This window comes from Callithrix jacchus, chromosome 2 (genome assembly GCF_049354715.1).
Source record: "Callithrix jacchus isolate 240 chromosome 2, calJac240_pri, whole genome shotgun sequence".
NCBI lineage: Eukaryota > Metazoa > Chordata > Mammalia > Primates > Cebidae > Callithrix > Callithrix jacchus.
This window is the reverse complement of record NC_133503.1, coordinates 197575353-197591427: the sequence shown is the minus strand read 5'-3', so window position 1 is coordinate 197591427 and position 16075 is coordinate 197575353.

Genomic DNA, 16075 nt, shown 5'->3' with positions numbered 1-16075 from the left:
CCTAATTTAGCAAAGCAGGACACTATTCGACCCCAGGCAATACAGAGAACACCACAAAGATATTCCTCAAGAAGACCAACCCCAAGGCACATAATCATTAGATTCACCAAGATCGAAATGAAGGAGAAAATATTAAGGGCAGCCAGAGAGAAAGATCAAGTCACCCATAAAGGTAAGCCTATTACAGCAGATCTCTCAACGGAAACCCTACAAGCTAGAAGAGAGTGGGGGCCAATATTCAATATACTTAATCAACAGAACTTTCAGCCCAGAATTTCATATCCTGCCAATTTAAGCTTTACATTTGAAGGAAAAATAAAATCTTTTAGGAACAAGCAAGTACTCAGAGATTTTATTACTACCAGGCCTGCTTTACAAGAACTTCTAAAAGAAGCACTATACACAGAAAGGAACAACCAGTATGACCCTTTCTAAAAATACATCAAAAAGTAAAGAGCATTAACATAAAGAAGAATTTTTATCAACGAAAGGACAAAATAGCCAGTTAACAACAAATGGCAGCAACCCTAAATTTAAATCGACCAAATCTCCCAATCAAAAGATACAGACAAAATCTAACGGTATATCCAAAGATATACATAGACTGAAAATAAAGGGTTGGAAAAAAAAACCAAAAACGTACCAACCAAATGGAGAGCAAAAATAAATAAATAAGAAGCAGGAGTTGCAATTTTCACATTTGACAAAATAGATTTCAAAGCTACAAGGATACAAGGATAAAAGGATTAATGTAATAATAAGAGATCTTAACACCCAGATACATAAGACCCATAATGAGATTTAGATTCAACGAGACAACAAATTGATAACGATACCCGGGACTGGAACTAAGATCCAGAACAAATAAACTCAATAGAGCTCTCCATGTTAAACACACAAAATATATATTATCCACAAAATCTAACGATATATCTGAAGATATACAAAGACTCAAAACAAGGGGATGGAAAAAAACTCACCAACCAAATGGAGAGCAAAAATAAATAAATAAAAAGCAGGAGTTGCAATTCTCACACTTAATAAAATAGATTTCAAAGCTACAAGGATGCAAGGGTAAAAGGATTAATGTAACAATAAGAGAGCTTAACACCCAGATACATAAGACACATAATGAGATTTAGATTCAACGAGACAACAAATTGATAACGATATCCAGGACTTGAACTCAGAGCCAGAACAAATAAACACAATAGAGGTCCCCATTTTAAACACATAAAATATGCATTAACCACTTTAAACACTCAAAATATTGATCGGCCATTATTGAAACCCATTTTAGGAATGAAGTAATATTCCTTTTTCCCTCTTTTTCTTTTTTTCCCCTTCTTTTTCTCTTTTTCCCTAAAAAAAAAAAAAGAAAAACCAAAAAAAAAAAAAAATGCAACTAACCTCATATGTAAAAAAAAAAAAAAAAGAAGAGCCTGCAACTCAACAAAAGCCCAGGTCCAGATGGGTTCACAGCCGAATTCTACCAGACATACAAAGAGGAGGTCTTACCATTCCTTATGAAACTAATCCAAAAAGAGGGAATCCTTCCCAAATCATTTTATGAGACCAACATCATCCTGATAACAAAACCTGGCAGAGACTCAACAAGAAAAGAAAACTTCAGGCCAATATCCATGATGAACACAGATGCAAAAGTCTTCAATAAGCTACTGGCAAACCAATTGCAACAGCACATCAAAACGCTTATCCACCATGATCACGTAGGCTTTATCCTGGGGATGCAAAGCTGGCTCAACATACACAAGTCTATAAATGTAATTCACCACATAAACAGAACCTAAGACAAAATTATCTCAGTGGATGCAGAGAAGGCCTTTGACATAATTCAACAGCCCTTTATGCTAAAACTGTCAATAAACAGGTTGAGATTAGCAACCTGCTGCACTGGAGGGTCTGAGGCGTTCCTGGTCCACTGGCCGTAAGACTCTGGTGGGTGGTGTTGGAAAAAGTACTTCTTTGGGGTAATGGCCGTGGCGTGTGCTTGTTCATGCGTGCTGACAGCCGTGGCTGTGCAGTGGGATGTATGCATGTCAGCTGGGGTTCTGTACTGGTGGGAGTTGGGCTGTGGTGTCCATGAATGTGATCATATCTGTGATGGTAGCAGCAGCTTGGTATGTTCCAGGTGCTGGCAGATGCCAAGCCAAGCTGCAGGCCTCTGTGCATATGTTCACATCGGCCGTATAGACAGCATGGGGAGGGGGGCTGAGATGCAGGCATCTGTGTGTACTTGTGCTGGAAATGGCAGGATGGCCAGGAGCTCAGTTATCAGCAGGGGGCTAAGGCAAAAGAGTGTACCCATGCTAGCAGCAGTGGTATGGTGGTTTGCATGTACACACACATGCCGTCAGGTGAAGGGAAGCGAGATCTGCCCACACGTGTACCAGTAAAGTGGTGAGTGTTAGTTATGAGCAAGTGTGCCAACAAAGTGGCATGGGGAGGCTGTGGCAGGAGTAAACTGGAGATGGACTGGTCTGCAATAGTGGGGCCACTCTGCTGGAGGTCTCTGACATTCTGTAGTTGGGTGGAGAAGGAGCTATGATAAAGGACATGAGAAGCACTATAGATGAGCATCCAAGGCTTCAGTACAAGTGGGTATGGTCAAGCTAGGGCCCTGGGAGAGGACAGAAGCCAAGGGATGCTCAGATTGGACAGGCCTCATCTCATGGGCATGATTGCTTTCCTTTGTCCAGGTCTGACAGTCCCTTAAAGGCTAAAGTCTCCTAGAGGAGCATGGTGAGTGTTGGGGGATGGATGTTCCTGGCCATGCTCCACTGCAGAAGTTCCCACACCAGACTCTCTAGGCTCTGCACTGGCTAGAGTCCTGCCCCTACCATTTCTCTAAGCAACTCTCTTCTGCCAGCTCAAATGTTTATAGGGGTTGTGGGGTCTCCTGGTGCTAGGATTCCAGAGGTTGGTGGTAACAGCAGACCACTGTACCAGTTCCATTCACCTCTTCCCCAGAAGTTGCTGGGGACCAGGAAGAAATCCTAGTGCTTGGTAGCCTCCTGCAGGGTTCCCAGTTTCCTCTCCATTTCAGTTTAGCATCTGCATTCACTCTCCATCGACTTCTAATGCCGTTTCTCTGAAGATCTGCTCAGAGTGTGCCAGTTTTCCCGATATCCCCATCTCTCAGGGGCAGATGTTTCTAATGGCTTTGTCTAGTTAGTCATCATGGCTCCAATCTTAACATCTTCTTATATACTAGTTTTCTATCCTTATGAATTTAGTGAAGTGTCTGTTCAGATCTTTGACCATTTTTTGATTATGTTGTTTTCCTGTTGTTGTATTTTTAGTGTTCTTTCTATATTTGGATATCACTCATTTATCAGAAACATATTTTGGAATATTTTATCCCAGTCTGTGGCTTGTCTTTTCATTCTCTTACCAATGTCCTTTGCAGAACCAACGTTTTTATAAGAATAAAATTCAGCATATTTTTTGTTTTAGGAACTTTGCTTTAGTGTTGTTGTATTTAGCTACTTAAGAAAGTTAAGATCATGTTAATATTCTCTTATGTTTCCTTATACTTTTACATCTTACTTTAGAGCTATGTTCCATATTGAGAAAATATTTTTGTGAAAGTCACAAGGTCTTGGTCTAGATTTATTTTTTCTTAAATATAGGCATCTGGCTTTTCAAATTTTAGCACAATTTCCCCTTAATTTCTTTGCTCTTATACTTTAAAAAATTCAGATGACTGTATGTATGTGGATCTATTTCTCATCTCTCTTGTGTTCTATTGATGTGTCTAGTGTTTCTTTTCGCTTTTTTCTTTTCTTTTCTTTCTTTTTTTTTTTTTTTGAGATGGAATCTCACTCTGTTGTCCAGGCTGGAGAGCAATTGCATGACCTTGGCCCACTGCAACCTCCGATTCCTGGGTTCAAGTGATCCTCCAGCCTCAACCTTCCAAGTAGCTGAGATTACAGGCCTGTGCCACCATGCCTGGCTAACTTTTGTATTTTTTTTTTAGTAGAGATGAGATTTCTCCATCTTGGCCAGGCTGGTCTCGAACTTCTGACTTCAAGGGATCCACCCGTCTTGGCCTCCCAAAGTGCTGTAATTTCAGATGTGAGCCACCACATCCGGCCATAGCATTTCTTATATAGCAGTCTTTCTTAATTATAGTAGCTTTAGAGTAATTCTTGCATGCAATTCCTCCCATATTGTTCTAGCGATGATGTTTTAAAATAAGAAGTTTAGGACAAATTTGTTTTAATTGAGGAAGAAGTATAAACAACTCTGAGATTTCTTAAGTCCGTGGTTTCATAATTGTTTACCAGAATCAATTACAGAAAAAAAAAAGAGCAAAGCAAAGCAATCAGTTTTAGAGCTGAAAGCAAATTAATGAGGTATAATTTGTTTGTTTGCATTTTTGCAGAAGTTTGAAATATAAATAGCTCAAAAAAATTAAAACTAATTTGTAGAATGTGGATTTACTAACATTGATTGAGGGAAGCAACAGTATTTGGTTTTGGCTTGATTCCAGGAAGACGCTCCCCTTGGTATTTCCAAGGTAAGTCTCTACCTAAATTCTTTTTTTTTTTTTTTTTTTTGTTCTCTCACCCAGGCTGGAGTGAAGTGGCATGATCATAACTCATTGTAGCCCTTGAACTCCTGGGCTCAAGTGTTCCCTCTGTCTCAGACTCCTGAGGAACTGGGACTACAGGTGTGAGCCACCATGCCTGGCTAATTTTAAAAAAATTATTTATATTATTTTTTGTGAGTCTCACTATGTTGCCCAGTCTAGTCTTGAACTGCTGGCTTCCAAGTTATCCTTCTGCCTTGGTCTTCCAAAATGCTGAAAGACTATAGATGAGCCATTGTACCCAGACTCTATGAATATATATATTTTTCTTGATTCTAATATGAGATTTTGTTTTTGTAATTACAATAATAATCTACAAGAAACAGTCTTCTACAACTCTTTGCATACTTCTGTGAGGCTTATTTTGGATAGAGTAACTATACATCCCATTTGGACTGGGCAATTTTGATTTATACCTAGTATAGGTAAAGATTTATACCTATTATAGATTCATTAAAGCCAATTTTTTATAGCATCTTTGTATATGCAACTATAGATTTTGGAGCATAATCTGGGGTAGAAACATTGGATTTCTGTAATACACATATTCTATTTCAATAAATACTTTAAAATAGTCTTTGAAAGTGCACCTCACTTTTCACTCCCACTAAAATTTTGTTTCCGTAACTGCCATGCCACAATCTGGTGTCTGATTTTATATACTTTTAGCGCTGAGGGGGTATGAAGTGATATCTCTTTTGTAGGGGTCATTATCATATTCTAGATCAGGATACAGCAGTCTACAACTCGTGAGCCAACCCTGCTTTTGTCAACCAAGTTTTATTGGAACTACATCAATTCAGTTCCATGCCATCTACAGCTGCTTTCAAGCTACACTGGTAAAGCTGAATAGTCACAACATGGACAATGTGTTCACAAACTTAGACTATTTACTGTGTTGTCCTTTCAAAAGTTTGCAGACCCCTGTTCCAAAAACAAATGACCATTTTGGTTTACGTAGGATAAAAATATATATTCCCATTTGGTCACCTGTTTGTTTTTTCTTGTATCCTCTTTAACTTAATGTAACTAACTCTATCAGGTTTTACATGTTAGAGAGATTTTCAACAATGTTCTTGCAACAAGAAACATTAATAAATAAGGGATATAAGAATTAGGAAGAAGACATTCTTTTCTTTCTTTTTTTTTAAGAGCTGGATCATTTAATCGACACATACCAGGGGAGAGTTGTATGTATGTTAGTTACAAATTTGATTTCAAAGAGCAGTGCTTCTTTTCTAGGATCGTCACAGAAATCACTTTCCAGCAATGATTTACAAAAGAAGCATAACTTTGAACTCTGACATAAATTTAATCATCGTGTACTGATGCTATCTTAACATATAGAATACATTTAATACACAGAAAGTTCAAAAGAATCATTGACAAGCTTATGGTCTGAAAGTGAGTACAAAGTGGATGTGTAAAAACCAAAACATAAATCCATAACTTTCCAGAAAATGTAATAGGAAATACAGCAGAATCTGAGATTCTATTTGCATTAGCATTAGTCTATAACCCAGGTGGGATTAATTTAGAAATAGAATTATTTATGAATAAATTATGAAAGTCACAAAAGAATGACTAACTGGAGGAACATAATATTATAAATATGTCTATATTCCCCAATTTAATAAGATATTTAATACTGTCCATTAATAACCCAGCAATATTTGATGAGAGTTGGAGAAAATATTTTTAAAAGATATGTGAATTTAAGAAGGTCCCCAAATAACTGAGATAATTCTGTAGAAGACGACAACAGATATTCCTCCAGTTTTGTAGAAACTAACATTCAAGCCATAGTAATCCAGGCTGAAAAGTACTCTGAAAGTGCTGGTTCTCACCCAAAAGCAATTTTATCCTTCATGGGACGTATGGAAGTTTGGATACATTTTCCACATCACAGTAATGGGGAGGATGTGCTACTGGCATGTAGTTGATGGAGGTCAGGGCGCTGTTTAATATTTTAAAACACAAGATACCTGTAACAACAGAGAATGGCCTACTCCAAATTGTCAGCTATTCTGAGGCTGAGAAACCTTGACGTAAAGGAAATGGATCCATACTGTGGACAGACTGTGATAGTGAAAAATTTGACTTACCCTAAAGGGAAACAAAGCTAGATAATTAATCAGACTAAGTGCAAAAAATGCTTCCAGATTGATTAAAGGTATAAGCATAAATGAAGAATAGCACTATTGTAGAACAACACAGTGGGACCTTTCAAGTCGTCTTCCTTAATCTGAAGTCAAAGTCCCACAGCAATTATTTGACTACAGGAATATTCATATTTATATGATTGCTTCTTTGATTAAAATCTATTATAGCAGGTATCTCAATGCCAGCACATGAAGTTTAAAATTTTAGCCTCTTTCCACTTGATGAAATAACGGTAATACTTTCTAATGTCTCAGTTTTCTCTGCCTTTCTTAGCCCTGGGTTGGAGTCAGATGCTCTGATCCAGGTGTTTTTTTTTTTTTTTTCTTTTGAGACACAGTTTCGATCTTGCTGCCCATGCTGGAGTGCAATGCCATGATCTTGGCTCACTGCAACCTCTGCCTCCCAGGTTTAAATGATTCTCTTGCCGCAGCCTCCAGAATAGCTGACATTACAGGTGTGTGCTCTACGCCTGGCTAATATTTTGTATTTTTAGTAGAGACACAGTTTCACCATGTTAGTCAGGCTGATCTTGAACTCCTGACCTCAGCTGATCTATCCACCTCGGCCCTCCAAAGTGCTGGGATCACAGGCTTGAACCACCATGCCCAGACCCAGGTGTTTTTTATAATATACATACACTGAGCTATCACTGCACTTATAATCCCTTCTTAACTTTCCTTTAAAATCTTTCTTTGCTACTAGATACAGAAGTTCTCCTGCTCCTGGGGTGATGGCTGTGCTCCCACATTTCCCGCCTTGTGCTGAGCACAGTGTCTAAGGTGAAGCAGCCAGATACATGTTTTTGATTGAATGAATTGATTAACCTTTGTTATTGGCATGTAATCTCTTTTCTCACCCTCTTGTAGGCTGACAAAGATGAACTACTATAATCAATTCCACAACTGCAAACTCAGACATATTAAATAAAAGTTCATTTCTGCTTCTCAATTCTTGGAGACTATTATGAGCCTCACTAAAAACTGACAAGTGAAAAATTCTGAAACAAATGCAACTTAGTCACACAACTTAGAAACCAGTGTTCTTATAACCAAATGGATAACTTAATGCAATTCATACCATTAAAATATTATGAAACAGATAAAAATTATGACACAAAAATGCCAAAGTGAAAGGTATTTTATTTTATGCAAATTTTATCACATAGATTTATCTTTGACATTGCACATCAAGTCCTCTTACCCATTTTTAATCAGAAAAGGTTTTTCAGAATCTTGCCTACTTTTGAAACAACATTCAAAAATAGATGTGAGCGGTCCAGTTTACACTAGATCATGTACAAGGCAAAATAAGAAAGAATGTTAAACACAAAATGTGGAAGGGGTACAAGTTAGTTTCCACATTAAGAATCTCCAGTAGTTCTTACAAACGTAAGCTTGATTTTACAGCACAGTGGGGGCTCAAAGACCTGTACCATTGCCACATGGTGGGGCGTGTATGCTCCTGTGATGGCAGAAAGGTGATCTTGTGCCTCAGTGACATGGTGACTGGCTTCACTGCGTCATGAGAAAAATCTCAATGGGCTACTAGTTAACCACCAAGTCTTGCTAATTTCAGAATATCTTGCATCTTTCCAGCAGTAGCTTATTTAAAGGAGGCAGATAAGAAACATCCTCCCAACTAGGAAGCTTCAGAAAAAGCTATGGTAGGTAATTAGGCAGACGAGCAGGAAGGAAGTTGTCCCCACCCCAGTAATGTCAGGAGACCATCAAGGGATGGTCAGGTGGTTGTTCAACTGTCTCTCTAAAGTAATAATTGGTTGCATCTGGCACCACGGAGAGGCAGTCTCCTAACAGATAGAAAAACCTGAAACCGGTGATCAGCAGCTTCCTAATAAGATCCTAGGAGTTGGATGAGTGGGCTCAAGCATGCACACTAAGAGGCAAACATGGTGGCATTAACTGCTTGTATAGTCTTCCTCTAGGAACACTCGGCTGGTAAGGGAAAACGCCATAAGTGAGCACGTGTGCAACTCCAGTAAACACACAGCGCATGCGGCCCCTCCCAAATGCTGGCAGGTCACTGCACATGCCGACAGCCCACTGCACTGGAAGAATCAGGGGAGAGTGGACACTAGACCCCAGAAGCATGACAACATATACACTCCAAGTCAGATGTCAACCTACGTACTTGGATCTCTCGAGTGGCCCGCTTGGCCCTCTTCCGAATGTACCGTATTGTCTGTCGATCCTGCTCTGAAACCTTCTAATAAACGTTCACTCCTGCTTTAAAACTTGCCTCCATCTCTCCCTCTACCTTATGTTCCTTGGTCAAATTCTCTCTTCTGAGGAGGCAAGAACTGAGGTTGCTGCAGATGCGTAACATTCTCCACTGCTAACAAACACGATTTACTGAACTGTCGCAGGTTCCACTCTCACTTCTGTAAAAGCAACATGAGCCATGTGACCGATCACATCAGTAGCTTTTTTTGTTTGTTTGTTTGTTTTTTGTCTGAGATGGAGTCTTGCTCTGTCATCAGGCTGGAGTGTAGTGGTGTGATCTGGGCTCACTGCAACCTCCGCCTCTCAGTTTTGAGCAATTCTCCTGCCTCAGCCTCCTGAGTAGCTGGGACTATAGGTGCGTGACATCACACCCAGCTAATATTTGTATTTTTAGTAACGACTAGGTTTCATCATGTTGGCCAGGATAGTCTCCATCTCTTGACCTCGGTCGGCCTGCCAAAGTACTGGGATTACACGCATGAGCCACTGTGTCCGGCCACGTCAGTGGTTTTAATGGTGGGATGACATGAAAAACACAGTGGTGAAACTCATTCCTTTTCAATGACAATTCTGCAAACATTTTCCTTCCTACTGAGACTCCCATGAAGTTAGTCTCCAGGTTTTCATTAGAATTCCTCCCAGGAAGCTTGCCTGAGCCCTTTGAATAGGGGCCGGCATGATGGGTTGGAAGGTCACTGTCACTAATATGAGCTCTGGTGACTTTGTGCAGTGCACTGTGAGCAGTCATTCCGCTGAACTATATGGGAGCACTCATGAAAACTTAAGGTAGAGGGAAAAAGGAGTTAGAATAGACATGAGACTCACAAAGCTCATGTGGGATTTCTTGAGAAAGAGCCCACTTGGTACTCAGCTGATGGCTCATGGCAAGACTGAAATTATTGCCAAGTCTGCTAGTGAGTGGGATTGAAGATAATAAAATCTCCATGTTGCTAAAATTCAAAAATCCAAACTTTGTGCTGTTATGGTTTATGTTGGAAAATGTGCTTATAAAAAAGCTGCATAGGCCAAAGTTCACACTTCTTTTTCTTTCCCAATTTGAAAAGAAAGTGAGAGTTACAACAATCACATATTCCACTGTGTATTTACAGTGGAGTTAGTCTTTCTAAGCAGGAAAAATAAGACCCCTCAGCTGTCAGATACCAAACTGGATCAATATTACCAATGCATTCTCAGATAATTCTTTAGATTAGTTCTCATGTTTTGATTACCTACAACTAACTTTTTAAACACAGCTTTGTTTTAAACTATAATTTAAAAAATCAACTGAATCTCTGTGAAAACAAACAGCTCCTGAGAGTTTGAAACTACCAGAAATTTAAACAGCCTCTGGAGACAGGAGCAATGACCAGCCTGTAGACCGCACACCAAAAATTACTTAGTTGTTAACTGAGTATGACTGGGAATTTTGGTAATAACTTTCAGCCACTAGGGTCATTCTGAAGATTTAGAAACTGCTGTGCAAGTCAGAATGTGACTTAGTTACAGAGAACTGAGAGTATTTTTCAATCTGAGGGCATGAGGTGAGGTGGGTCCTTCCTAACTACCCTGTGGGGTACAGAAAGAAAGGATTAGAGAAAGACTCCCACTCTGGGAAAGTAGATGGTTTGTGGTGCTTTACAATAAGGTCTCCAGGCTTGTCCAAACCATGAGGAGGATCCCCTGTGTCCAGCATCTGAGCCAGTGAACACCCAACCTCCCACGGGGCACAGACACTCACACATCTGCACACTCAAACCTGGACTCCAAGAGAGCAGATGTCCAGTGCAGTGTCAGAAATGAATCCTGTCTGCAAAGTCCACTATGCACTTGAATGGAATATCAAGGACCTTTTAGGTGGCAATCTCTCTGCAAAGTAACTCCTTTACTTACCCTGTGACACAGTGGATGTGTGAATGAGGTTTGTCCTCATCCACGCTGTTGTTATGATAGCAGTGTCTTTAAGGCAGGAAGTCCATGCGTGATGCCCCTGGGGAAGAGCCAGGCCAGTCCCTGGCAGAAGTCATTGCCCTCTGGCCTTGTCTCTGTCGTTCCCTCCCACCTGCTACCTGTCCTGCATCGAGGACCACTTAAAAAGCCAAGATGCACAGGACTGATTCCAGCGACAGTCTACAAACCATGCTTGGCAGAGTAAGCCCCATGTGTGGCAGGCTCTGCTGTCAGCTGGTCTCATTTGCGTGAAGGGAGCCACATTGAGAGAGTAAGCCTCGTACCTGTTTCTTCTCCCCTGTGACTTCCTCAGTGCGAGTGAGAGGCCGGAATCAGCACACCACACAGGCTCTGGGTGGGCCCAGCTCCAGTTAGCATCCAACCAGGGTACACTGAGGGATCTGAGAGGGGACCCAGGCCATCAGAATGGGACTTCTCCAGCCTGAACAGAATTGCATCTTTAGAGAGAAACAGAGGAGTCTGGAAAAAATGTGAGTTAGGTCTAAGTGAGCTTGGGGGTCTCAGTCTGCTATGCCTTAGCCCCTGGGAGGACACACTCAGGGCCCCTTTATGATTCAGGATCTAGAAGTGGAGAATCCACGTCCACAGCTCTTGAGTGGCCCAGGACGATAGCCAGCCTCAGACAGGGGTCCCTATGCAGCTGCAAACAGGATGAGGGATCTTCATGAAGTACCCCGGGTCCCAGGAGAGGAGGGCATTAGAAGAGAGAGGCAGAGAGAGTGTTCCAGGCCCTCATGGCGGGAACCATGGAGGTGGCCTCAGAGGGAAACTGGGACGAGAGGGACGTGGCTGCACCTGGGTGAACTGTGACTCCGGGGAGCCTGCCAGCTGCAGAGGCAGCACCTGAGGCAGCTTGGTCAAGTCAAGGTAGCATCACAGGGTGGGTTACTGAGCAAGGACCTAGCTGCGGCCGCAGTGGAACATGATGGAAAGTGATCATCCCCACGCCCTCTGTGGAGCAGCCTCTGGAGGTCTCAGCTCCAGGGCTTCCCTCCTGGATCAGCTCCTGAGCAACAGTTGACATTTGCGGCCGTGACCATGAGGGTCCTCCTCATTCCCCAGCAATTCTCAGACTCCACTGTGCACAGGGGACCTTGAAAAACATGGAGGCTGACTCAGTCATTGGCCTAAGTGTGGACATTTTCACCAATCACCCAACTGATGCCCACGCTGCTGACCTAAGGACCTCACTGTGGGCACCACAGGACTTGGGACTTCACCCTTCAGGGTGGGAAGCTTCTCTCCCACATCTGGTCTGTGCAGGAACCCACAATGAGAGGCTTCTTCGGGCAGAATGGACAGCTCTTAACCAGCTCATTTAAAGCTGGGGAAGCAGAGGCCTCTGAAGAGGAAGAAACTCCCTCGGGACTCTCATGCTGAGTTAAGGTTGTACCAAGACCAGCGTCCAAGTGTGTGGCACCTTTCCCTTCACAACACATGAGCTGAGGCTTTAAAGTTGACAGCATATTCTGGATTCAGTTAGATGCCTTTAGCTCATCACAGAAATCTTAAAACAGTGTTTTTAAAAATAAATTACAATGCAAGGACAAACCGGATTCTTGTAAAACAGTAAGTACTATCTACGTACATAGGCTTAGGAAGAGAAACACGTGTCAAGAAATGAAGTAAATCACCCTAGTCTGACCATAGTAAGACAATTGTGTCCTGCTACAGACTGAAAGTTTGTGTCCCCCAAAATCCATACGTTGAAATCTAATCCCTCGTGTGATAATACGTGGAGGTGGGGCTTTGGGAGGTAACTAGGTCATGAGGGTGGAGCCTCAGGAGTGGATGAGTGCACTTATGAAAAGAGGACAGGGAGCCATGCAGGACACAAGGAGAAGGCAGCCATCTACAGATGGGAAGAGGGTCTTCACCAGAGCCTGACCACGCCGGCACGCCGATCTCAGGCTTCCAGCCTCCAACTGTGAGAAGTAAGTGTCTGCTATTTAAGCCAACAGTCCGTGGTACTTTTCCCAACAGCTAGGGTTGACTGAGACATGGCTGGAAAAGATGCCAGGCATCAGGGTGGCCAAGCTTCTCTTTTCAGAGGCAACACTTCCGCAGAGGGCAGATGGCACTTAATGCCCCTGTCCCATCACGCTCCACTTACTGAAGCAACTTCTCCCACCTGATCACACACAGATGGGCCAGCTCTGAAGAGACATTGCATTCTCCTTGAGAAACTCATCACCCTTGAAGTGTGACAGGAAGTAATGAGGAAGCCCACCCTGTTCTTGCAGTGCTCACCTACGTGGAAAAGCGGCACCAGTTTACTGATGAGAAAATCCACAGGAAAAGTTCTAGTCTTGACCCTAATTACAGAAGAAATGAGCTCACTGTAGTCCTGAAATTCTGAGTCTCGAGTGTCATTTCCACACTGAGCCAGGCAGTTTATTTATTCCCTGAGCCATATGCTTATTTCTTAGCTGAACTATCCTGTGAGTGGTTGTCAAGAACTAAGATTTGTTAAATTTGTTTATTTTTGCTTTTCTTTCAGCTCAAAATTAGAAACATCTGCTCATCACCTCCGCATATGAGTAGTTCAGCATGAACTGTTTTCCTCATTTTATTCTGAGAAGATCAGTCAAAACAGTTCTTATTTCAATGTTGACCTGAAAAAAAAAAGACATGAAATACTTATTTTATTAATTGTGTTTCCTTTACAAACAAGCAAATTAGCTAAATTAACTGAAATATGGCCGTGCATCTCAGTGGCATAATGAGCGATACCTTCAGGTAGGAGATGCTAAAGGAATCATTAAGCCTGTGGAAGCAACATGAAGAGATGCATCAGAGACATCAAGTCCTGGAGTTCATGTCTGAAGTAGAGGCTGCTAATGGGATCTGGGACTTTTCATCTCCAGAGTTCTGTCCTTAATGGGGCCATGGCTGCAGCTGAGAATAATTACCATCTGAAGACAGCTCCCAGGATGATCCATGGTGGGCTGGAGGAGCTGACACAAAATTTGCTTCTGGGTCAGCCCAGTGGGCACTGGACATTGAGCATGCTGCCAGACACTTCCCTGCAGGGGTGAAAGATCAGGAGCAATGAAGGCTTTGAGGAGCTCAGCTGTCATTTAGGGACATTTAGAAAGGCAGATGGGCACATCTTGGTCCAAAATTGATGCCAAAGGTTGAGAGTTTTCTATAAAGAAATCTTGAATTTACGTGACAAAAAAAAAAAAAGATAAACAGTAGTTATCACTACTGCTTATCTATACATCTATAAAGAAGGCAAAATAATCTATTTGGTACTAAGCTTATCTCTCTATCTCTATCTTCTCTGTCTCTATCTCTCTGTCCCTGTCTCTGTCTGTTTCTCTCTGTATGTATCTATTCATACACAGACATACACATGCATATATATGCAAGATTTATTATTTAGTTTTACAGAAACACTATGAATTAAGCATTTAACTAATTTAATTTTATCTGGAAATGGAAGCTTAAATTGTTATAAGTCATGCAAGTTTCTACAGATATTAAGTGGCAAAGTAAGAATTAAACCTGTCTACATATTTACGTCTATTTTTCTACCCATTGTCTATTGATTATATATCAGTCATTTTATATATATATATATATATATATATATATATAAATTTTTCATAATTGGTCTTATTTTTACAATCTAGCCCACTGCCTGGCACAGATCAACAGATCAAGCACTCCATAAGATGTGTTCACCAAGCCCTGCTCTGACCACCACCACCACGCCCGTGCTCTTTTCCCCCACGTTCTTTTCACCATGTCCACGTGCCTCATCATTTCTGAAGATCTTGGAGATCTGCTGTCACCATTTCTTCTCCATGATCTTCATCCTCGTGAGTTTTCCACCTAAGACTAGGAGGCGATAGAGGGGTCAAGGATCTGTGTAAGTAAATTCCTGTCTATGACTAAATGCCTTGGAGAGGCAGAGACTATTTAGGGAAAGGAGGTACAGAAGAAATAATCATTATAGTGCCTGCCTCAAAAAAATGTATTGGCACTCACTCATTCACTCTGCACACTTCCCCAAGCACATATCTCATGGTTAACATCATTGTTAACCATGGTGGTGGTGACAAGCATAAAAATCATCATCTTTGCCACCTTTGAGCTGCTTCTGTTCCAGTGGCCATGTGCCTGGCCCCTCCATCACAGCCGACCGTCCTCTGCTGCATGCCTGTGAGTCCGTAGAAGTCAAATGTTCCTGAAATGTTGCAGGACCTGCCCCACCTGCCTCACTCTCCTGTGAGTATCAGTAATTCAACCTGCAGTGGCGGTCCATGCTGGAGCACGGGTAATCTCACGGGAACCCTATTGAATTGGTACTGTCACTATCTCCATTTCACAGGTGAAGAAACAGAGGTGCAGATGTTTCTAGAGCACAGTGATGGAGCATGTCAACTGTGGGATTTGCCTACCTGCGTTCAGGTGCAGCCCCAACACAGACAGCTATGGGGGTTTGAAAAGATTACTCATTCCTTCCTCACCTCAGATTCCTTGTTTGTAAAGTGGTCATAATATTGACACATACTTTAACGTGGAATTGGTATAGGAATTAAGTGCATTCATGCATGTTTAGAACATTGTCTTGAATTGCATAATTGTTTGAGTTGAATGATGGTCCCTGCACCAAGAAAAGGTATGTCCAAGTTCTAACCCCGAGAAGGCAACTTTGGAAAAAACGTTCTTGATAGATGTACTTCTAAGGTTCTCAAGATATCATCATCCAGGATTAGGACAGGCCTTAATCTGGAGAAGAAAGCCATGGGAAGATGGAGGCAGAGTTTGGGGTGATGCTTCTGCAAGCCAGAGAGTGCCGAGGGTTTCAAGGAGGCATGAAACAGATTCTCCTTCAGAGCGCCTGGAAGAAACCGACCTTCCCACACCTTGACTGCAGACTTCTGGTCTCCATAGCTGTGAGAGTACATTTGTGTTGTGTTCAATAACCGCATTCATGGTGACTTATGATGGCACAGGGCACTAACGAGGTAATTAACACCCACACCCACACAGATTTTTAAAAGCCTCCTGTCAGATGTGACATCCTGAGGGCTCAACCTGCATCGCATTTCATCACCCAGGTCTTGAATCTCATGAC